This window comes from Odocoileus virginianus, chromosome 15 (assembly GCF_023699985.2).
Source record: "Odocoileus virginianus isolate 20LAN1187 ecotype Illinois chromosome 15, Ovbor_1.2, whole genome shotgun sequence".
NCBI lineage: Eukaryota > Metazoa > Chordata > Mammalia > Artiodactyla > Cervidae > Odocoileus > Odocoileus virginianus.
This window is the reverse complement of record NC_069688.1, coordinates 32,254,717-32,278,661: the sequence shown is the minus strand read 5'-3', so window position 1 is coordinate 32,278,661 and position 23,945 is coordinate 32,254,717. Positions and strand designations below refer to the sequence as shown.

General features: G+C 40.1%; 1 protein-coding gene across 2 annotated transcripts in view; it reads left to right on the top strand.

Moving 5' to 3' along the window:
• COLEC10 (collectin subfamily member 10) overlaps window positions 1-23,945 on the top strand; it is a 490,492-nt gene that overhangs the window by 60,885 nt on the left and 405,662 nt on the right. For both annotated transcript variants that reach the window (XM_070477223.1, XM_070477219.1), the window contains exon 3: window positions 4,697-4,771. The gene's annotated coding sequence lies outside the window, so the exon portion shown is untranslated. The remainder of the gene's footprint in view (window positions 1-4,696; window positions 4,772-23,945) is intronic.

Sequence of the window (23,945 nt, the reverse complement as noted above, 5' to 3'; positions counted from 1 at the left end):
GGAGAACTTCCAAACATTTGTGGATTGCCATCATTTGCTTTCTCTCTGCTGCAGCTAGGCAAATAAGTACCATCTGATAGTAATATAATATTAATATTCTGCCCTCAGTGATGGATTTGGTACAAATACTGTGCCTGAGCATTTCCTTTCATCTTTGAGTATGGCACCATTTCTAGTGGGTACAATGGTATTTTCAGATATTTTCTGTAATTCACATAAACGTGGCTAGGGTATCAAGGTGTGATTAAGTAAAGAGACTCCTGTATGAGTACTTTGAAAAAGAAATTAGGAGAGAGAGTTTATGACCTAGTAAGTCCAGCTCATTAGTTCTTCAGTTGAATAGTTGCTCAATGTGGTTTAAATCGGTTGGGTATATTTCATGGAACAGCAACCAGGAGAGTCAAGATTCCCATAATTATTACATTGCAATTACCCAAGAACTCAAAAAGCAAATATCTCTCAGATTAACTTAATATATGAGAGGCAACTCGTACTCTTGTTGATATGGGGAGGAGGTAGGTGGAAGTCATGCACACTTTCCACGCATGTTTTTAATATGATTTAAAATATGTCAAAGCCATTGTGATGTCGTTAATTTGGGAAGAGAGGCACAGGGAGGAGCTCAGATGGAAGTAGTTGAGAGTTTTCTATCCCTCATCTGAAGATAACTGGGCATCATCCCTGGAATAAGTCTCTTCACTCTCCTTCTGCTTCAGATTTTAGCCGTCCAAAGTATAATGTGAGATTAAGAAAATGAACTTATCATTGCCGGGGGTGGGAGAGGGAGAGATAGGGAGTCTGGGAGGGTCATGTACACACTGCTCTATTCAAAATAGATAACCAACAAGGTTATAGATAGATAGATCTATCTGTCTATCTAATAGATAACCTACTCTATAGCACTTGGAACTCTGCTCAATGTTATGTGCCAGCCTGGATGGAAAGAGAGTTTGGAGGAGAATGAATACGTGTACCTGTATGGCTGCATCCCTTCACTGTTCGCCTGAAACTACCACAACATTGTTAACTGGCTATACCCCAATACAAAATAAAAAATTTAAAAATCAAAACAAAGTAGAACGTGAGAGTGATTTTGCTTATTATTCCTTGACCCCCTCTTCTGTACCCCCACTTTCTTAACTTCTTTGCCTCTCTTGGTACACTAAGGTGATTTTTTTTCTTTGCTTTTGTTGTTGTTAGTTGAATTTATGCAGTGTTTTATTTTCTTTTTTTTTTAATGTGTATTGGAGTATAGTTGCCTTACAATGTTGTGTTAATTTCTGTTGTATAGCAAAGGGAATCAGCTGTACATATACATATATCCCCTCTTTTTTTGGATTTCTTTCTCGTTGAGGTCACCACGAAGCCCTGAGTAGAGTTTCCTATGCTACATTGAGTAGGTTCTCATTGCTTAGTTGCTCAGTAGTATCTGACTCTTTGTGACACCATGGACTGTAGCCCATGAGGCTCCTCTGTCCATGGAATTTTTGAGACAAGAGTACTGGGGTGGGTTGCCATTTCCTACTTCAAGGTTCTCATTAGTTATCTATTTTATACATACTAATGTATATATGTCAATCCCAATCTCCCAATTCATTCCACTCTCTCCGTGTTAGCCCTAGTCTGTTCTCTACATTTGTGTCTCCATTTTGTGCAGGGTTTTCTTAAACCACCTTTATTATACCATTCCTCCCCCAGAAGCAAAATAGTCACACCCTCTGCAAGGTTGGAGTAGGGAGTCATCAATGACAAAGTTCTTCCCCAAGGCTTAAAGATATCCACTTTCTAGTCTGTTTCTACCCCTGTGGACACAAATGTCAAAATCCGTATTGCTGGTGGCATTTGAAATGGTATATGCACAGTTCAGGAAGCATAACTGTTTATCCATTAATCACTCTGGGCTACCAGTCAAAATATTTTCTCTGCAAAAATGCCTTTCCTATTTTGTACCAATTAATATTGGATGAAACTCAAGAGTCACAGTTAATCTGTGGCAAAGCTTTTATTTGCTGTCAGGCATGCAGACATGAAAAATGCTCAATGTAATATTTTAATTAATAAAAATATGCTGAGAAGTGTACTTTTTCTGAAGTAGATTTTTATTACACTTCATTACATTTCCAAATTTAATGGACACATATATTATGTCCTGTCACCATGGGAACCGCATCAAGACAGGCTTTTTATAGGCTGTTGGATGTAGCTGTAAAACTCTCACAAAGACAAAATTGTTTCTTGTAAGTTTAAAAGAAGCTGTGCTCATTTACAGTATGTATAATTTACTGCAGAGCTTGGGGCAATAGAGAAAGTCTTTATTTGATTTAGAGACTAACACTTCTTTTTATGAAGCTCTTAAGTTTTAATTATTTCAGGTCTACGTTCACGAAGATACAACTTGGCTATTATGAAAGTAAATTAAAAAAACACACAAACTTCATATAAATTAAAAAAGACAAAACATTTTATAACTGTTTAAAAAGCAAAAGACTTTTGAAAACAAGTTTCCAAACATACATGAAAGTAGGAAATGCATTGAACCCTAGTATCCATCTTCAATAACCATCAGCATTATCTGTACTTATTTTATCTGTAGCCCTCCCACCACCACTTTTATGGTTGAAGTATTTTAAAGAAAATCTCGGACATTATGTTATTTTACTATCAATACTTTAATATGCATCTTAGGAAAGGAGCAAGAAAAATGTCCACATAGTGAACAACTTTCTACATCCCATAAAAATATCATAAAACAATATGACAGAACAGAGATCAAGCATATAGATCATATTGGGCTCATTTCAGTTGTTACCAAAAAACAAAAGATAAAAATATAAAGGATTTTCAGATTGCCCCCAAGAGCAATATCTGGCTCTCTACTGTTTAAAAGGGACATACCTAAAATTAAATAATTTCAAAGGTTAAAAGGCTGGGCAATTGCAATTAAAAAGTCACAGGTCAATATAGGCGAAATAGGATGAAGATAAAAAATATTAAAAGATATTTTATAGTACTAAAGCCTGAAAATCACAAAATGCAAAAGTTATTATTATTACCCATTCCTCCAGTAACACAGCAACCACTTTCAAAAATAAGAAACTACTAGAGATGTGAAATAGAAATACACTAATAATAGAAAATCTTAACATACTTATCTCAATCCTGGGTAATCAGAGGAAAAAACACCAATAAAGATTGAGAAATTTCAGCCAACTAAATTGGAGCTAAATTGGAAGGGACTGATGCTGAAGCTGAAACTCCAATACTTTGGCCACCTCATGCGAAGAGCTGACTCTTTGGAAAAGACCCTGATGCTGGGAGGGATTGGGGGCAGGAGGAGAAGGGGACGACAGAGGATGAGATGGCTGGATGGCATCACCGACTCGATGGACATGAGTTTGAGTAAACTCCGGGAGTTGGTGATGGACAGGGAGGCCTGGCGTGCTGCAATTCATGGGCTCGCAAAGAGTCAGACACGACTGAGTGACTGAACTGAACTGAATAACTCTATTGAAGTTTGAACCCTGGTTAACCGAGGTTATGCGTTGCTGTCACGTGAGAATCTTTAGGATTCAAATTACTGCAAGCTGATGGGGAAAACAATATCATAGAGTTTAAACTATGACTTAACAATCTGCAGCCCTTTCAAAGTTAGAAAACATGTTCACTCTTTCCATTCAAAATTATTTGTGCATTTTTTCATGTTCCATTCACATGGTTCCATCCCAAACAAGGACTTATTTTAGCAATTGATGGTTTTCCATATTAAAAGTCAGCATTGGTGCTGATTTTTTTTTTTTGGTGCTGATTTTTGCATTAGGCAGAGCTCGAAATGTTTTCCTCAAATGTTTTCAACTTTAACCTGCAAGGAACTATCCAGTTTAGCCTCATATGAGCTTTTTGCCTTTTTCTAAATGCCAGGAGAGCGCTGTAAAATTTCACAAACATTTCGATTGTTTCCCGGTCAGTCACAGCGCAGGCCTGGTAAGTGCATGGTGCTTCTTAGAGAGGTAAATGCAGGTCTTTTTAAAAAAGTGAAAGATTTGTTTAAAGGCATTACTTTCCTTCTTTGTTCAAAGATTCTTCTACTCCGCAAGGGAAAAGATATTTAGGATGGAACTTTTATAGCCTGAGGGCTTCCCTGATAGCTCAGTTGATAAAGAATCCACCTGCAATGCAGGAGATCCGGGTTAATTCCTGAGACGGAAAGATCCACTGGAGAAGGGATAAGCTGCCCACTCCAGTATTCTTAGGCGTCCCTTGCGGCTCAGCTGCAAAGAATCTGCCTGCAATTTGGGAGACGTAGGTTTGATCTCTGGTTTGGGAAGATCCCCTGGAGAAGGGAAAGGCTACCCACTCCAGTATTCCGGCCTGGAGAATTCCATGGGCCATATACCCCATGGGGTCACAAAGAGTCGGACACAACTGAGCGACTTTCATTTTCACTTTTTATAGTCTAATTTTCCTAGGAATACAGTGCTTGTTTAAATGTACAGTTGATCCATGAACAACCCAGGGGTTAGGGGTGCTGACCCTTTAAGCTGTGGAAAATTCTCCTATGATTTATAGTAGTAGGCCCTTGTATCAGGATTCCTTCCTACCTATGATTCCTCCATATCAGCAGTTCTTTATCCACAGATTCAACCAACCCCGGATCAAGTTACTACTGTACTTACAGGTCTTCTTTACTTATTTACAGCAAATGGATTCATGAAGTTCAAGCCATGTTCAAGGTTCAACTGAACTACCTTTAGGATTTTTTTCAGTCTATAAGGTATGGCATTTTTTTTCCTTCCAGTTTTTATAAGGTAAATTGTATACGGGTGAGTGATAGAACATGGTTTCTATCACAGCGGCCAATATTGGTTGTAATAGGATCACAGTGGGGACCAGTAATCTATAAAATGGTCAAAACAGTGTGCATGCATTATGAAAAATGCATAGGCATTCAAAGTCAGTGACTGGCTTGGCATTTATTCATCTGTTTACTCTTGTGGGCTTTTTGTTTGTTTTAATACCTGGGGGTTTGTGAACTGCTGCAGGTGACATTTGCAAATACAGCAAAGTAACTATGAATGTGAATTTTTGGTGTCAAGTTGTTTTGGAAATTAGAACTGCTTGCTAGCATTGTGACCACAGCAACTTACTTAAGGTTTCATATTTACCACCTGTAACATGGGAAGCATAGTACATTGGACCCTTGAACAACATGGGTTTGAACTGCACAGGTGGTTTGTTTTTTTTTTTTCCTCTTTTTCACCAAATAGGTACAACACAGTTTGCAGTTGACTCCAGGAATTTGGAACCCAGTATATTGAGGGGTGGCCATCCAGTTATACATGTATTAATATTTTCAACTGTATGAATGGTGGACAGTTGGCACCCCAGCCTCCACATTGTTCAAAGGCCAACAGTAATAATACCCACTAGTGGAATTGTTGTGAGGTTTCAACTGAAGAATTTTTTTTGAAATGCTTAGCATAGCTCCTAAATACATTAAGCTAATGTATTTAGTGATGCTAAGAGCTACACTAATAATTACTATAGTATTTTAATAATTAATATTTAATTAATTGAAGAGAATGAGAAACTCTTTTGTTCTAAAAGTGAAATGAGGCTTTAAAAATTTTATTTACCTTTGTGTGCATGCTAATTGGTTTGTCATGTCCGACTCTTTGAGACTCGAGGCACTTCTGCCCATGGGGATTTTCCAGGCAAGAATACTAGAGTGGGTTGCCAGCCCTCCTCCAGGGGATCTTCCCCACCCATGGATTGAACCCCAATCTCTTTTGTCTCCTGCATTGGCAGGCAGTTTCTTTGCCACTAGTACCACCTGGGAAGTCCTTTATTAACCTTTACTTGTGGTAAAAAGCACATAACATAAAATTTACTATCTTAACCATTTTTAAGTGTACAATTCAGTGATGTTGAGTTTATTCACATTATTATACAGCAGAGCTGCAGAACTTTTTCATCTTGAAACACTGAAGCTCCCTATCCATTAAACAAGGCTTTAAAAAAAAAGCCAAAACTTATTGCAAAAAATAGTCAAGAGAATTTTCATATATCCCATACCCAACTTCCCCTATTGTTAACATGTGACATTAGTATAGCTTCTCTGATGATTCAGTGGTAAAAAAACACACCTGCCAATGCAGGAGACTCAGGTTCGATCCCTGGTTGGGAAGATCCCCTGGAGAAGGAATGGCAACCACTCCAGTATTCTTGCCTTGGAAATCCCATGGACGGAGGAGCCTGGTGGGCTACAGTCCATCAGGTCGCAAAAGAGTCTCACAAGTCTGAGATGAAAAAAAAAAATTAGTATGGTACATTTGTAACAAGTAATGATATTGATACATGGTTATTAAAAGTCCATACTAATTCAAATTTCTAGTTTTTTCCTTGTTCCTTTTTCTCTTCCAAGATCCTGTCTAGGGTTCAGTATTACATTGCATGTCTCTTTAGGTTTCTTTCCTCGTGACAACTTCTCAGACTTTTGTTTTTTTTGATTACCATGACAGTTTTGAGGATTATTGTATTTTATAGAATGCTCTTTATTTGGGAGCTGTCTGGTGTTTTGCTCATGATTAGACTTAGGGTAGAGGGCAATAAATATGACATCTCTAGTCAGACATGACTAAGCGACCGAACAGCATCTTTAATATAGATTGTCTGGCTAAGATAGATAGCATTTGCCAGAATTTTCCTCTGTAAAGTTACAGAGGATGTTTTAATTTGTAATTCCTTAATGATAAATGCTGTTGAGAATCTTTCCATATGTTTTATTTTATTGGAGTATAATTGATTTACAATGTTTTGTTAGTTTCAGGTGTATAGCAAAGTGATTCAGTGTATATATAGATGTATATACACTGTATATGGGGTGCTGGTTTAGTCCCTAAGTCAAGTCTGACTCTTTAGCAACCCCATGGACTGTAGCCCACCAGGCTCCTCTGTCCATGGGATTTCCCAGGCAAGAATATTGGAGTGGATTGCCATTTCCTTCTCCAGAGGATCTTCTTAACGCAGGGATTGAACCAGCATCTCCTATATTGGCAGGTATATTCTTTAGCACTGAGCCACCTAAGAAGCCCATACTATATACACATGTGTATATGTGTGTGTGTGTGTGTGTGTGTGTGTGTGTTTGTATGGTCTTTTTATATTCTTTTCTCATATAGGTTTTTCATATGCCGACTTTTGTTCCATCTATCATTTTTGGTGGAGAGTCTGTTCAGATCTTTTGTCCATTTTTTAAATTCTGGGTTGTTTATTTTCCTAGTGTTAAATTGTAAGAATTTTTCATGTGTTTTGGGTACAAGTTCTTTATCAGATGTGCATTTTCCAAATATTTTCTCCAAGACTGTAGCTTGCCTTTTCATTCTTTTAATAGCGTCTTACACAGAGCAGAAAGTTTTTATTTTAATAAACTCCAACTTACCAATTTTTTCTTTCATGAATCATGCTTTTAGTGTTGTAGCTGAAAACTCACCACCAAACACACGTTCATATAGATTTTCTGCTTTGCTCTTTTCTACAAGTTTTATAGTTTTGCATTTTACTTGTGGGGCTACAATCCATTTTGAGGTAATTTTTGTGAAAGGTATAAGGCCTGTGTATATAGGATTGTTTGTTTATTTTGTTTGTTGCAGATAGACATTCAGTTGTTTTAGCGCCACTTCTAAAAAGACCGTCTTTTCTCCATTTCATTGCCTTTGTCCTTTAGTTGTGCTCATTTAGTTCAAAATGCTTTTTCATTTGTCTTGTAACTTCTTCTTTGGTCCTTGTTTCATTTGGAAGTGTGTTGTTTAACCTTCAAATATTTGGGAAAATGTTCAGCTATATTTCTGTTCTTGGACCTATATTTTAATTCCATTGTGGGATAAGAACAAACTTTATATGATTTCTAGTCTTTCAAATGTGTGAAAGTATATTTTATGGCCCACAATATGGGAACTTGATGAATATGAAAACTTTTAAAGAAAGATTTTATTTAACTATTTTATTAGTATTTTTTCCTCCCAGTAGAAAAATACACTTATAAAACATTTTCACTATTGAAAGACTTGTTGGAAAATTTTTTTTGTCCCTCCAAAGTCCTTTGGTCTGTGTCTCCTTTCTTCAGGTGGAACAACTGGCTTCGTAATCTGCCAGTGATGTTAGTAATAATTTTAGTAGAGGAAGCAGCTGTATTTATTAAGCATCTTCTGTTTTCTAAGTCTTATGCTTTACCTGTATAATCTCAATTCTTATAAAAACCCTCTAGGATGGATGCCATTAATACCTTCATGCTGCAGAGATGAGAAAATAAACTTAGGTGCCTAGTTACCTATCCGATGGGGTTCCCTGGTGGCTTAGATGGTAAAGAATCAGCCTGCAATGTGGGAGACCTGGGTTTGATCCTGGGTTGGGAATATCCCTTGGAGGAGGGCATGGCAACCCTCTCCAGTATTGTTGCCTGGAGAATTCCACGGACAGGGGAGACTGGTGGGCTACAGTCCATGGGGTCGCAAAGAGTCGGACATGACTGAGCGACTCAGCACAGCATACTATCAGATAAGTGGCAGAATCAGAATGTGGACCCTTGTCAGTCTGACTCTTGGGAGTACTTGTTCCCCTGTTATCCTGGCACTTTCTTTGACATTATCACTACTTAAAATATTATATTCATGTTTGTAAAGTTCTGTTTCTTTAATATTACCTCTTGAAAGTTCCTTTATTAATTTGTTAAATTAAAATTCAGCATTCAAAAAACTAAGATCATGGCATCTGGTCCCATCATTTCATGGCAAGTAGATGGGGAAACAGTGACAGAGTTTATTTTCTTGGGCTCCAAAATCACTGCGGACAGTGACTGCAGTCACAAAATTAAAAGATGCTTACTCCTTGAAAGAAAAGCTATAACAAACCTAGACAGTGTATTCAGAAGCAGAGACATCACTATGCTGACAAAGATCTGTGTAGTCAAGGCTATGGTTTTTCCAGTAGGCATGTACAGATGTGACAGCTGGGCCATAAAGAAGACTGAGTGCTGAAGAATTAATGCTTTCAAATTGTGGTGCTGGAGAAGACTCCTGATGATCCCTTGGACTGCAAGGACATCAAACCAGTCAATCCTAAAGGAAATCAACCCTGAATATTCATTGGAAGGACTGATGCTAAAGCTAAAGCTTCAATACTTTGTCCACCTGATGTGAAGAGCTGACTCACTGGAAAAGACCCTCGGAAAAGATGCTTGGAAAGATTGGAGGCAAACGGAAAAGAGGACGGCAGAGGATCAGATAGTTGGATGGCATCACTGACAGAGTGGACATGAGTTTGAACAAACTCTGGGAGGTGATTGAAGGACAGGGAAGTCTGGTGTGTTGCAGTCCATGGGATTGCAAAGAGTCAAACACACCTTTGCAAATGAATAACAACAAATTATATTTGATCACTTGATACCTGCCAGGCCCTAAAGCAAGCCCGACATAGTCTTGCCATAAAGAAGCTTACGGTACAGTAAGGCAAGAGATATTCATCAAAGTTCTCAAAAAATAAATATGAAATCATGTAATGTTGTGGCAGTGTGTAACTGGTTGGATTTGATGTGATGTAAACAGGAAGTGACACGACTTTTTCTGTTTCTGCCTTGAAATGCTTTTTGATAGATTTGCTTCCTTGTGCGAAGAAAGTATCTTTGGCATGTCCCAGAAGTTTTTAATTTAAGTTTTTACAAGAATAGTTTTAGATTTAATAGAATTATAAGAAATAATACAGAGAGATCCTATTATTCTTTTCCCAGTTTCCCCTAATGGAGACATCATATAAAACTATAGTACAACATTACTAACAGGATAATGGCATTGATAAAACCAGCTGATATTATTTGTAGTTCTCCAGGTTTACTTGTGCTCATGTGTATGTGTGTGTATGTATGTGTGTGTATTTAATTCTTTGTAATTTTATCACATGTTTAGGTTCATGTATCTACCACGAATGGAGAAGGAAATGGCAACCCTCTCCAGTATTCTTGCCTGGAAAATTCCATGGACAGAGGAGCCTGGTAGGCTACAGTCCATGGGATCGCAAAGAGTTGGACACGACTGAGCGACTTTACTTTCTTTCTTTCTGTAGTTCCTTTTGGAGAAGGAAATGGCAACCCACTCCAGTGTTCTTGCCTGGAGAATCCCATGGACAGAGGAGCCTGGTGAGCTACAGTCTATGAGGTTGCAAAGAGTTGGACATGACTAAGCAACTCACACACATACACACACACACACACACACACATACACATCTACCACTAGAGTCAGGATATTGAGAAGTTATATCACTACAAAAATCCTTTATGACACCGCTTCATAACAACATCGACCTTTCTCTGCTTTTCAGCCCTATTTCCAACTCCTGGAGAGCACTCATCTCCATTTCTAAAGTTCTGTCATTTAAAATGTTATATAAGTGGAAATCTTACAACATGTATGTAATATTTTGGGACTGGCTGTTTTTAATGCAAGATAATTTTCTTGAGATTCTTCCAAGCTGTTGCATGTAACAATAGCTTGTTTCTTTTTAATGACTGAGTAGTGTTCCATGGTATGGATATACCCAAATTCTGCCAACCATTCATCTATTGAAGGCAAGGATCCTTTTTCCAGTTTTTGGACATGGCAGATGAACTGGAATAAACATTCATATACTGGTTGATGAGAACATAGTTTTGATTCCTCTGGGCTAAAGGCTCAGAAGCAGAATGCCTGAATTGTATGGTAATTGCACATTTAGTTTTTGAGAAAACAGCCTTACTGTTTATGCAGTGGCTGTACCATTTTACATTCCTATCAGCAAAGTACGAATGATGTAATTTTTCTTCATTCTTACCAGTATTTAGTGTTGTCACTGTTTTTTTATTTTAGCCATACTGATAGGTATGTAGTGATAGCTCTTTCTACTCTTACTCTCCATGTTTCTGATCTAATGATGTTGAATGTGAGTAGAGTTTAGAAAGTGATGGTGAGTCCCTGGTGATGGTTCTAAGATTTTACAATACTTAGGAGCTGACTGTGGCTTAGATCATGAGCTCCTTATTGCCAAATTCTGACTTAAATTGAAGAAAGTGGGGGAAACCACTAGACCATTCAAGTATGACCTAAATCAAATCCCTTATGAATATACAGTGGAAGTGAGAAATAGATTTAAGGGACTCGGTCTGATAGACAGAGTGCCTGATGAACTACAGACAGAGGTTCGTGACACTGTACAGGAGACAGGGATCAAGATCATCCCCAAGAAAAAGAAATGCAAAAAGACAAAATGGCTGTCTGAGGAGGCCTTACAAATATCTGTGAAAAGAAGAGAAGTAAAAAGCAAAGGAGAAAAGGAAAGATATTCCCATTTGAATGCAGAGTTCCAGAGAATAGCCAGGAGAGATAAGAAAGCCTTCCTCAGTGATCAATGCAAAGAAATAGAGGAAAACAATAGAATGGGAAAGATTAGAGATCTCTTCAAGAAACTTAGAGATACCAAGGGAACATTTCATGCAAAGATGGGCTCAATAAAGGACAGAAATCTTATGGACCTAACAGAAGCAGAAGATATTAAGAAGAGGTAGCAAGAATCACAGAAGAACTGTACAAAAAAGATCTTCACGACCCAGATAACCACAATGGTGTGATCACGCACCTAGAGCCAGACATCCTGGAATGTGAAGTCAAGTGGGCCTTAGGGAGCATCACTATGAACAAAACTAGTGGAGGTGATGAAATTCCAGTTGAGCTATTTCAAATCCTAAAAGATGATGCTGTGAAAGTGCTGCACTCAATATGCCAGCAAATTTGGAAAACTCAGCAGTGGCCAAAGGACTGGAAAAGGTCCGTTTTCATTCCAATCCCAAAGAAAGGCAATGCCAAAGAATGCTCAAACTACCACACAGTTGCACTCATCACACACGCTAGTAAAGTAATGCTCAAAATTCTCCAAGCCAGGCTTCAGCAATACATGAACCGTGAACTTCCAGATGTTCAAGCTGGTTTTAGAAAAGGCAGAAGAACCAGACATCAAACTGCCAACATCCACTGGTTCATCAAAAAAGCAAGAGAGTTCCAGAAAAACATCTATTTCTGCTTTATTGACTATGCCAAAGGCTTTGACTGTGTGGATCACAATAAACTGTGGAAAATTCTGGAAGAGATGGGAATACCAGACCACCTGACCTGCCTCTTGAGAAACCTGTATGCAGGTCAGGAAGCAACAGTTAGAACTAGACATGGAACAGCAGACTGGTTCCAAATAGGAAAAGGAGTACATCAAGGCTGTATATTGTCACCCTGCTTATTTAACTTATATGCAGAGTACATCATGAGAAATGCTGGGCTGGAAGAAGCACAAGCTGGAATCAAGATTGCTGGCAGAAATATCAATAACCTCAGATATGCAGATGATACCACCTTTATGGCAGAAAATGAAGAGGAACTAAAAAGCCTCTTGATGAAGGTGAAAGAGGAGAGTGAAAAAGTGGGCTTAAAGCTCAACATTCAGAAAACTAAGATCATGGCATCTGGTCCCATCACTTCATGGCAAATAGATGGGGGAACAGTGGAAACAGTGTCAGACTTTATTTTGGGGGGCTCCAAAATCACTCAGATGGTGATTGCAGCCATGAAATTAAAAGATGCTTACTCCTTGGAAGGAAAGTTATGACCAACCTAGACATCATATTAAAAAGCAGAGACATTACTTTGCCTACAAAGGTCTGTCTAGTCAAGGCTATAGTTTTTCCAGTAGTCATGTATGGATGTGAGAGTTGGACTGTAAAGAAAGCTGAGCACCAAAGAATTGATGTTTTTGAACTGTGGTGTTGCAGAAGAATCTTGAGAGTCCCTTGGACTGCAAGGAGATCCAACCAGTCCATCCTAAAGGAGATCAGTCCTGGGTGTTCATTGGAAGGATTGATGTTGAAACTGAAACTCCAATACTTTGGCCACCTGATGTGAAGAGCTGACTCTTTTGAAAAGACTCTGATGCTAGGAAAGATTGAGGGTGGGAAGAGAAGGGGACAATAGAGGATGAGATGGTTGGATGGCATCACTGACTCAATGGAGATGAGTTTGGGTAGACTCCAGGAGTTGGTGATGGACAGGGAAGCCTGGCTTGCTGCGGTACATGGGGTTGCAAAGAGTCAGACACGACTGAGCAACTGAACTGAACTGTACCCAAAAAATGTTAGCCTGCCACCATCTTATAGATACTGACAGAAGACAAAGTAGCTCAGAAGCAGAGACAAAAGTTCTATTAGTCCTGACACATTAAACAGCAGAAGCTTCGTATTGCATAATTCCCCTTACCCATCACCTGAGTCTCACAGAGGCATCATGGAGAGGCCCAGTGGGGCTGAACACATGGTGAGTTTGTGTCACCATTGAGGAATCCTGAGCTTTGGGGATCTGAGCCTTTTAAAATGGGAATTAGACCTGCTTGACCTTTGATCTGGAGGGCATGTTTGTGTAGTCAGTCACGTCTGACTCTCTGCAACCCCATGGACTGTAGTCTGCCAGGCTCCTCAGTCCATGGGATTTTCCAGGCAAGAATACTGGAGTGGGTTGTTTTTTCCTTCGGTCTGGAGGTACATGTTGTTTTTATTACACTGCACAATACGTACGCAAGCCTACCCTAGAAGGAGACATCATCTCTAACTTCCAGGGTAATGCCCTATACAATAACCCTTGGAAAGATAGTCTGGAATGGAAGAGTAAGTACCTCTGATTGAAAGCAATGCAGAAACTTGAGAGGTCTGTAGGAAATTGTCTCCCAACAGGATATGTAGCAAGGAAGTAGAAGAATTAGATGTGGGCCAGACCGTGCAGGTCCTGTAAGCCATGGTGGTGTGGTGAGTGTTGGGTGTATAGTCAATCTAATACTAGATTGCCTGCAGCTGTCCTGAACTTCACCACGCACTTGCTTCTGTGTCTTCACCTGTAGCGTTTTCTCTGCCTAGTACATTGTTTCCCCTGCTTTCTTTCCTAAATCCTAGATGATCTCCTGCTGATGCCCTAAGCTAGTTCAAGCCGTCTTCTCTGCACTCAGGTTATCCATTTCCATGGTTTCTCCTACTTCTGTATCAGATCAGGTGACCTAATTTTTAGGCATCATACAAAATCCTATTTATTCATTGCTTTTGTGTCCCAGTGGATGAGAGGTCCTAACTCACACCGTGGGATACTGCAAGATGGATTTTGTTCTTCACCAGTTTCCACCTGCCAGATGGGAGGTGTCCCACCTGTCGTCCTGGGAGGACCAACTCCCATCTCTAATTTTCTAGCTTTCACCTGTCTTTTGAAACCAGAACAGGTCTCTGGCCTTTATTGTTGCACAAAGTGCATCTTTGGGTAGCTTCTTGACAACTCTTTTCCATGGACAAGGAAGATGCTCACGTGAGAGGATGAGAAGAGTAGCTGGGCATTAAAAATGGGGGATGGGGAGGATCATTCAAGGGTCAAGGTCTTAGTGGTTTTTAATCCAGAATGTGTACAGAAGATAACTCAACCAAAGTAAAGGAAAAACCCAAACAAACCCTGCCTCCATCTGTTTACATAGTTATCATCAGAAACAGCCAACATTATGTACTTTATGCCTCCATCAGAAGTGGTTTATTTTTCTCTATTTCCTTCATTTCCTTCTACATCTGTCTTCTTCAGATAGATGCACCTCTGTTCATTTGGCTAAAAATATAAAATTAAGTGGCTGTGTTTGGGCATTGCCTAAATCTGTAAATTTACCCTCATTTTCATCAAGGCCTTGAAAGAAATAGGAAAGTCTAGAAGTATTAAAAGTTATAAATACTCATCTTTGTTAGAGCCTTCTAGGAATATTCCTTCAACCAGGAAACCAATTTTCAGTTCAGGTGACTATATTCATCTCTAAGCCAATTCAAACCAATTTAAGAAGTAGAATTTTATGAAATTTTGTCATAAGCTTCACCAAAGGCCAATTATGAAACATTTACTTCATTTCCTTCGGTCATTGATTTTCTAATTTGTTGGCAAAAATCTATGACTTCAGTCTAATATGATATTTTCTTGGTAAGCGCATCTTATCTTTTGCTTATGATCCCATTGTGTTCTAACTGTTTAAAGATTTTTCATCTTATTGTATTTGTTTCATTATATTGCTAAGGTAGAGTCTCTGAATTACAATAGCTGGCTCAGCCATTGTTATCTGCTCTGTGGAATGATACCACATCTGTCTTCCTCTAATCTTATGGTGTGTCTTGAGTGCTTTGTTTAAAGACAATTATAAGCAATTCAATTGATGTTTGCTAATTTTCTTGTTATGCTGGGATGCATATCATCCAGACCAAATGTTTATGTTCACATTTACTCTAAATATGCTCCACCTGCATTTTGCCAATACTTATTTTTCAGTGCTTCCTTTATTCTCATTGTGCAAGTTTTTTTTTTTTTTAATTTGACTTGGTAAACAGGAGTTGAAAAATGACTATAATCATTCAGCTAAGTTTAGAGTCATAATAATTTAGTATTCTATCTTTTTGTTAACAGACCTGTCTAATGTAGAGTTTATATTTCTCCCTTGGTATAATTTGTTTAATGCTTTTTTATTCCATTTTCTTTTTTTTGCCTCTTAATAGCATTGATTTTAATCTGGATTTTCGCTCACATGATCAGTTCTCACCATATCCCCTAACAGAGCAGGTATTTTTTCCTCTTTCTTTCACTGTCTGTCTCTGTGCGACCATAAAGCAACTTACAGGCATTAATTTTTATGACATGGAGACCAAACTTAAAGAAAACTGTCAACAAAAATTACATAAATGATTGTAATCATTTGCCTTGATAAGAACTTGAGCTTTTAAATCCTGGCAGTTTTAAATTCTGTCAGCAAGTATGAAAAATCTTCACTTGGCACAGATTGGGCATTGTAGGAAAACACTGTGCTTTTAATATGGTAGGTAACAGAAGTCAGAGAAAAATGAAAGGAAAGAAATCCATCCACATGTAGATAGCATGACTGACACAGTTAGACCCTGTGATCTAAAAGAAAGTATACTGCTTGGTGTGGGCCTTCTTTCTTTGAAAAGAAGAATATCACCAGTTGTACACATAATCTATTACTTCTCAAAATGAAACTAATAAAGATGGAAGATTGCCCAAGGGGACCATCCACACTGCCGGACAAACAAGGTGATCATGGCTAACGGAGTACAGTTGTCCAGAGTCTTTCCTCTGGTGGTTGGACTTGGCCTTCTCCCCAGACCGTTGCCTTTTGGATATGAGAATATGAATGCCTGGTCAGAGAGCTGCCAGCAGTTCAGCTGAGCTGTAGTATAGAGAATATAAATGTAGGTGCAGGGACCTTGAACACCCGCATTCTTAATTGGGAACGCAGTGAGAATCATCAAATATACTAAAGGAGAGTATCACATGGTCAGAGAAGCTAAACCTTTTTTGATGCATTTTCCTATCCCCCAAACAAGTAAGATTTGGGGTTTCTGAATCAGAGTTCAATCAGCTAGGCAGAATCAGGAGTGTGTAAACACACACACACACACACACACATTGATTTTAGGGATTTGGCCATGTGCACTGGGGAGAGCTGGTCAAGTATTCTTCTAACGTTGTTGTCTTTGCACCCGCTACTGGAGCTTGAAGTCCAAAGCTAAGGAAATCATGAAGGGAAGATGGATATAAAGTGGGGCCAAGCAAGATGAAGCTGGGACCCACAGGCATAAGCTGGGGCCTTCCAAGATGGACTGAAGTCCATGTCCACTCTTCTTACCTCTGATCTTGGTGCTGTGAATGCTCTAGAGAAGCCAAAGCCCTTTGTCATAAGGTTAAAACCCCCATCCCTGGTCCATTAGTCAAAGATGCTTCTAATAAAGAGCTGGACTCCATTTTTGTTTTAGCTGAGAGCGTCCAATCCCCAGCACTCCCTTTCCCCTCTGCCCCACACATGGGCAGGCTGATAAGAAAACTTGGATACTCCCTGCTTTGGTTCTTATGGGAAGTTCAAATCATATAAGCCTTAGCCCATATGTAGAACCTATCACTCTAGCAGAGTTGGAGGATTTGGGGAAAGATGGAGAAGTTGAGGACCCAGTCACTGTCTCAGGTCAACAAGATGCTCTGTAACAGCGTGCTTGGGCTACATTGTTAGCCCTACAGAAGGACTGCCCTCCAGGTCTCTCATGAGCATCTACCCTGTGGTCCAGCCTAACCTGAAACATTCAGGAAAAGGGATGTTGGGAAATGTTCAGCCCAGCCAACTCAACACACTGCGAAGCCACTGTGGCTCCTCTTTGATTTCTTTCTTTTTTTCTGATAGCCATAATCATTTGCTAACTGATATACCCCCATACATGATGTACAGTTCTCAGCATCTTCCCTTTTCTCCTTAAATGAAATATTATTAAAGCATTTAGCATAAAATCTTGCACATACATAACACTTGAAAGATAGCCATTACTATTTTATTATCACAAAAAAATGACTTGAATTGATTGTCATTTTGCAGGACTGACTGTTCACATCAAGCTAAAGAAGGCTCTTGACTTCTCTGGCCTGTGACAGGCTCTGAGGATAGGATTCAGAAAGTGTGGAAGGAATTTGCACCCATTTGGTGTCCTACAGTGGTACTGCCCCAGAGAAAAAGGTTTCTGATTCCTAACAGAAGCAGATTTCCAGTGCAAGAAGTCCATGGGACCAGGTGTCCATTGTCCATGTTAAGTGTGGTTTTCACTGGACCTGTAAATCTATTGAATTTATTATATTTTTCAGAGTGAAGACAGTTTTTTTTGTGTGTGTGTGTGTGGATATGGCTCTGGTACTTGTTTTTCTTAGGCCATTCATTCCTTTTTAACGGTTCTCCCTGCTGCCCTCTACTCTGGTTTTCCTGGTACAAGACTTAGTGTTCTTTGACTTTTTTAAAAAGGATCCAAGTCTATTAATTTTCTCAAGTACATTTCAAGAGCAAAACTAGAAACTTGGAAAAGGGAAACTGATGTGCAGAGAGTTTAATGGAATATTGGCAGCAAAATAATCCCTTTGTTTAACTAGTTTGCAGTAGCAGGCAGGTTCAGCAATATGGAGAAATACAAGTGTTATTTGTTAGAGGCTCTCTGTGATGCAGGTTGGGTTTTAGGAAAGCAGACTCTGAGATCAGCATTTAGGGCTTTTCTTAGTGCTCTTGGGGTCAACCTATGGAAGGAAAGAGAAAGAGACAGGTTTATACAGAGAGAAATGCCAAGTTGAGATGTAGTCTCACTGGAAGCCTGAGCCATCCCTAAGGGGGTTCTGTTGTGAAGGTGGCCTAGACCTTCAGAGCTGTCTTTACTTAGGGTGAGAGAGCTCTCCCTTTATGCATGCGTGCTAAGTCGCTCAGTTGTGTCAGACTGCGACCTAATGGACTGTAGCCTGCCAGGTTTCTCTGTCCATGGGATTCTCCAGGCAAGAATACTGGAGTAGGTTGCCATTCCCTTCTCCAGGGGATCTTCCCAACCCGGGGATCAAACTCAGGGCTGTTGCATTACGGCCAGATTCATTACCAGCTAAGCCACCAGAGAAGCCCGTTTATTGGCCTGTGTTAATCAGTCATTGGATGTGAGCTGTTCTGGGATAGGGAAGAGTTGCCTGACCCTGGGTGAGTGTCTCCCTTAAAGCCAAGGCACCCATGGAGAACACTGGCAGTTGAGACTTGTCTGCCAACACCATTCCCAGCAACCGGGCACTCAGACCTTGATTCCTGGTAAGGAATCTGAATGGTGCATCACCGTGTCCAATATACTCTGGTAAGAGTGCTTATGGAAGGTTGTTTTTTTAGAAATGCTTTCTTTCTGTCTGTTATAGAATATTCTCCACGAACTCAATATCCAGTACCTATACCATTAATAGTTAAGGGAATAAAACCGTAATAAAAGGTGCCTTTGATTTTTTTTTTATGAGTCTCATGGTCAATGTCATATTTTTCTTATAATGTCTTTATATTATAGTCCTGTAGCAGTGTCAGTATGTTATCCTTGAAAATTATTGAAAAAAAAACATGACTTTTATAGACTCTGCCTGGGGGAAAAGACTATTTTCTGTTCTCTTAGTCATACTCCTGATCCTAGTCAGGTTTGGATGAGCTCAGTGGATCTCTAGAGCCTGGACAAAAGAGACAAAAATAGCTGGAATAATCTTCCCTCTGCCCATCTGCCAGCCTCTTGTTCTGATCTCTGCTCTGCACCCTCTAAGGCTGGTCTTTGGGGGTCGTATTTTCCCACCACCCTTTCCAGCTTCTTCTCGTTGGGCTCAGCCAGTGGGAGACAAGAGGAAGGAAATGAGCATGTGAAGGCAGAAGAGGTTGGGGAATTTCTTCCCTGCCACCCCCAGGTGGCAGCACACCTCTTGTGCACTAGCTGTGTCCTGTGATTGCAACCCAGCCAGTTGATTCAAGTGTGTGCGTGCTCAGTCGCTTGAATCATGTCCAGCTCTTTGCGACCTCATGGACTATAGCCTGCCAGGCTCCTGTGTCCATGGCGACTCTCCAGGAAAAATACTGAAGTGGGGAGTGGGTTGCCGTGCCCTCCTCCAGAAGATCTTCATGACCCAGGGATCAAACCTGCATCTCCTGCATTGCATGTGGATTCTTTACCACTGAACCACCAGGGAAGTCCCCCACTAGGTTTGAAGCTCTCTCTAATTCAGCTCTAAACTTGGGCCACCATGTGCATGGTCAAAGTGGCAATTATTTTTTCCAGTTTTTTAACCGTTGCTAGCTTTGTTACATAGTTCCCAGGAGAACTGCCACCAGAAACCTGGTCAATTAGATGTCAGTGTCACTCAGGATCGATACAACACCTGTGAGTTTTTCTACTCGACCAGGTATTTATGTTTTCTAATTAGGATCTGTAGTTGGTTGATGAGAGTGATAAACCCATAGGCAGTGTAGAGGGTTGGCTGTAGATCCTGAGGCAACAGTTTATCATCATTAGCAGAGTTGAAAAGGCAGCTACCAAGAAAACTTGGAAGATCTCCTGCAAAATGAGTGAGGACATCTGCCAAGGTCAGGTACTCTGACTTCTGCGTGCCTTTCTCTAGGCTGCCGGCAGCAACTCTCCCATAGTTTGTTCAGGCTGTGCCTCGCCAACCCCCACCTGGCAACCTTCTTCACCCCTGTCTCCTGACAACAGCTGTTATTAGTGACAGAGTGAATGATTGAGAAGAACACATATAACAGGGCATGTTAGGGACTCCTTTCTCCCCTTCCAGCCCCAGACAGAGGTTGCTAGATTTCTGAATTATTTTGAACTAGAAGAATTAAGAGATACTGATTGATTGAATGAGTAACTAATTGATTTAAGGATAGTTAATTTACAATATTGTGTTTGTTTCAGGTATACAGCATAGTGATTGATTTTTTGTGTGTGGATTATATCCCATTATAGGTTATTATAATATATTATGTATAATTCCCTGTGCTATACAATAAATCCTTGTTGCTTATCCATTTTATGTGTAATAGTATCTGTTAATCACATTTGCTTGTTGTTGTTCAGTTGCTAAGTTTTGTCTGACTCTTTGCGACCCCCATGGACTGCAAATGCCTAAAGTGGGCAAATATTGAGTAGTTCTGGGCACAGATATAGAGGCAAGAGCTACCAATACCTGGACTCTCTCCCCTCTTCTGACCACACATTTCTAAGATTCTTCTGTCATACCATGAGGGGAAGGGGGCCAAAATACTTGCTGAAATTGAATTTCTCTCCAGCCAGGTAGATGGAGACTTAGAGCAGATATAATCTGATTTAGAAAAATAAACGTGTGCTATAAACATGTATTCTACATGTTCTTCTGTTAATTTTCTCTGTCCTCTCTCAGCCTCGCTCTATGGTCTGCGTGGCTGCATCCACAGGTGGACTTACTCTCTGGCTTTAATTGGGTCCACCCAGGGCCAGATTTAGGGTGAAAGGAGTGAGGTCCCCAGGGCATGGTGATGGCCCCCTTAAACCTTGTGCCTAATCTGGGCCCTTTATTTACTTGTGGGAATCAGGATGGAGGAGAGTGAAGTCAGGATGGTGAAAGGAGTGAGGTCCCCAGGGCATGGTGATGGCCTCCTTAAACCTTGTGCCTAATCTGGGCCCTTTATTTTCTGGTGGGAATCAGGATGGAGGAGAGTGAAGTCAAGATGTTTATTCCCCCTACCCTCACTGCTGGTTTGCTAAGGGCTGGTTGTGTTCCTCCACAGAGGCAAGTCGTTTCTGTCAGTGAAAAGTGTTAGTTGCTCAGTCATATCTGACTCCTTGCAACTCCATGGACTGTAGCCCGCCAGGTTCCTCCGAGCCTGGAATTCTCCAGGCAAGAATACTGGAGTGGGTAGCCATTCCCTTCTCCAGGGGAATCTTCTTGACCCAAGGATTGAACCCGGGTCTCCACATTTCAGATGAATTCTTTTACCATCTGAGCCACCAGGGGAGCCCCAACTTCTCCAGAAAGTTCTTCTGGGTTCCCCTAAGCATGGTCCTCTTACTCCTTTCAGAGTGTGTGTGGGATGGGGTGAGGTCAGGGAGGAGGACCTGGGGGTAAGCGCTGGCTCTCTGCTAGAGATTCTACTGCTTCTTGTTATTACCTCGGAGGGCTCCACTCTTCTGCATCACAACCCTGTAGTGCTGCATGCTTCCTTTTAGGGGATCGAATCCTGCCCACACCTTTACAAATAGTCCCTTATTAAAGTCAGCCATCTGCATACATAAATGGGCTTCTGTTCCTTGCTGGGACCCAATGTGATACAGCATGTAACTTGTCTTGATCCCTAGAGCTGTGGTCCAAAATTCAACTCCTTTATATTTAGAAAAGTTATGACAAACCTAGACAGATTGTTGAGAAGTAGAGACATCACTGTGCTGACAAAGGTCTGTCTAGTCAAAGCTATGGTTTTTCCAGTAGTCATGTATGGATGTGGAAATTGGACAATAAAGAAGGCTGAGCATGCTTCTGAACTATGGTGCTGAAGAATGCTCTTGAGGGTCCCTTGGACTGCCAGGAGATCAAACCAGTCAATCGTAATGGGAATCAACCCTGAATATTCATTGGAAGGACTGATGCTGAAGCTGAAGCTCCAATACTTTGGCCACCTGATGTGAAGAGCCGACTCGTTGGAAAAGACCGTGATGTTGGGAAAGACTGAAGACAGAAGGAGAAAGGGGCAACATAGGATGAGATGGTTGGATGGTATCACTAACTCAATGGACATGAGTTTGAGCAAATCCAGGAGATGGTGAAGGACAGGGAAGCCTGGCGTGCTGCACTTCATGGGGTTGCAAAGAGTCAGACGTAACTGAGTGACTGAGCAATAGCAACAACAAAATGAGATAGTTTCCTTACTACTTGTCTTCCCTACTAGTTTCCTGGTTCCCTTAGTAAGCGGGCCACTGAGTTATCACCCACATGTCTACAGAGCCTAGCAACGTGCTGAACATATATTAGTTGCTCAATAAATGCTTGCTGACTTATCTGCTATCTCGGCAAAATCCAGGTCACAGTTTCTGGATATAAGAAAAAGTCAAGGGTTATTGGATACCTTTCTGTTTGAATAAAAATTTCTTGCAGTAAAGGAATAGACTGAGAAAGCAGAGGGATATCTGTCTTCCATCCCTGAGTCTACAATATATCTTGGATTTCCTTGAGCCCTTTAATTTTCCCTCTGTCATTTCTTGGCTATCAACACCCCTGTCTGGTGGATATGGAAAAACAGCTTCCAGTAAGCAAACTTCAGGAAAAAAAAAATTAAAAAAGCATGATAAGCCCAGCACATGCTCATTTCTCCTTAATTGCCTGATCCTCCATCTGTTGGTCTGGGATAATATTGATAAAGGAATTAAAAGACACCACACCATCTCCTGAATCAAATGAGAACAGTCATTCTCAAATTACAGAGCATGACATTTTTATGTTTTGCAACATGAAGAGGAAAGAGCATTTAATTTATTTTAATGTGGTTAATTAGAAGCTAGATTAGATCCTCTAGTTAACTCATAGGTGCTTGACTTTTAAGGCCAGACATTGTGTAGCATCTCATTTGCACAGTGGTAGTTGCTGCTGTTAATATTGGCTTGTGTCTAATTAACGGGGCTGCTTACCTGGAATCCCAAATACAGAATCTATAAACTAAAAGTGAGAACTAATGTGATTTTAAGGAGAGAATTACTCTTAAATAAGAGCCAGCTGTATGTTGCTTCAAACTAAGCACAACTTTGATGCTTGAATATGTCAACTCATTTTTATATGTGGGGGAAAGTTACTTTAATGTCTAGCTACTTTCTCATGGTGAGACTAGATACAGTGATGGAAAATTTCAAACATGATAAAAGCAATACTGTGGTCAGCACTTGAGGTAATTTCTATGGTGCCTGGGGAAATGGAAAAGCTACTTTAAATCTGATCTTAGAGCTAAGACAAGATGATGTTTTCAGTTGGGCTTGGATGGGTTCTCAAGTGGAAGTTCTTGCTTCTCCAAGGAGGAGATTCATTGAATCGCTGAACCCGATTTGGAGTTGATAATAAGCTATAGCTAACAGTTGCAATTTTCATTATTGTTTGCATTGCATGATTGGGAATGAGATTGCACAAAGAAAATACTTCAGTGGCTTAGACTTTGGAGACTCTTGAAGACATTCAGTACTGGAAGACCGGAGTAGTGAGATTTGAAGTTCAGTTTTCTTTTTAAGTGATTTTGGGAGCTCTTAAAAAATACTTCAGTCACTTGCTTGGTAGACATTTGATCTTAAATTGGCACCCAGCCACAGTTGTGTTTATCAGACGCGTTTCATCTGAAGCTCAAATATTGGGAGAGAGTTTTCAGAAGGTCACCAGGTCTCCTGAAGGTCTGAGGTCTAAGTTTTCTCCCTAATTATATTTCACCTCCTCTATACTTCCACTCCCCACCATTGCCCTTAATCTTATTCTGGAATTATCTGTT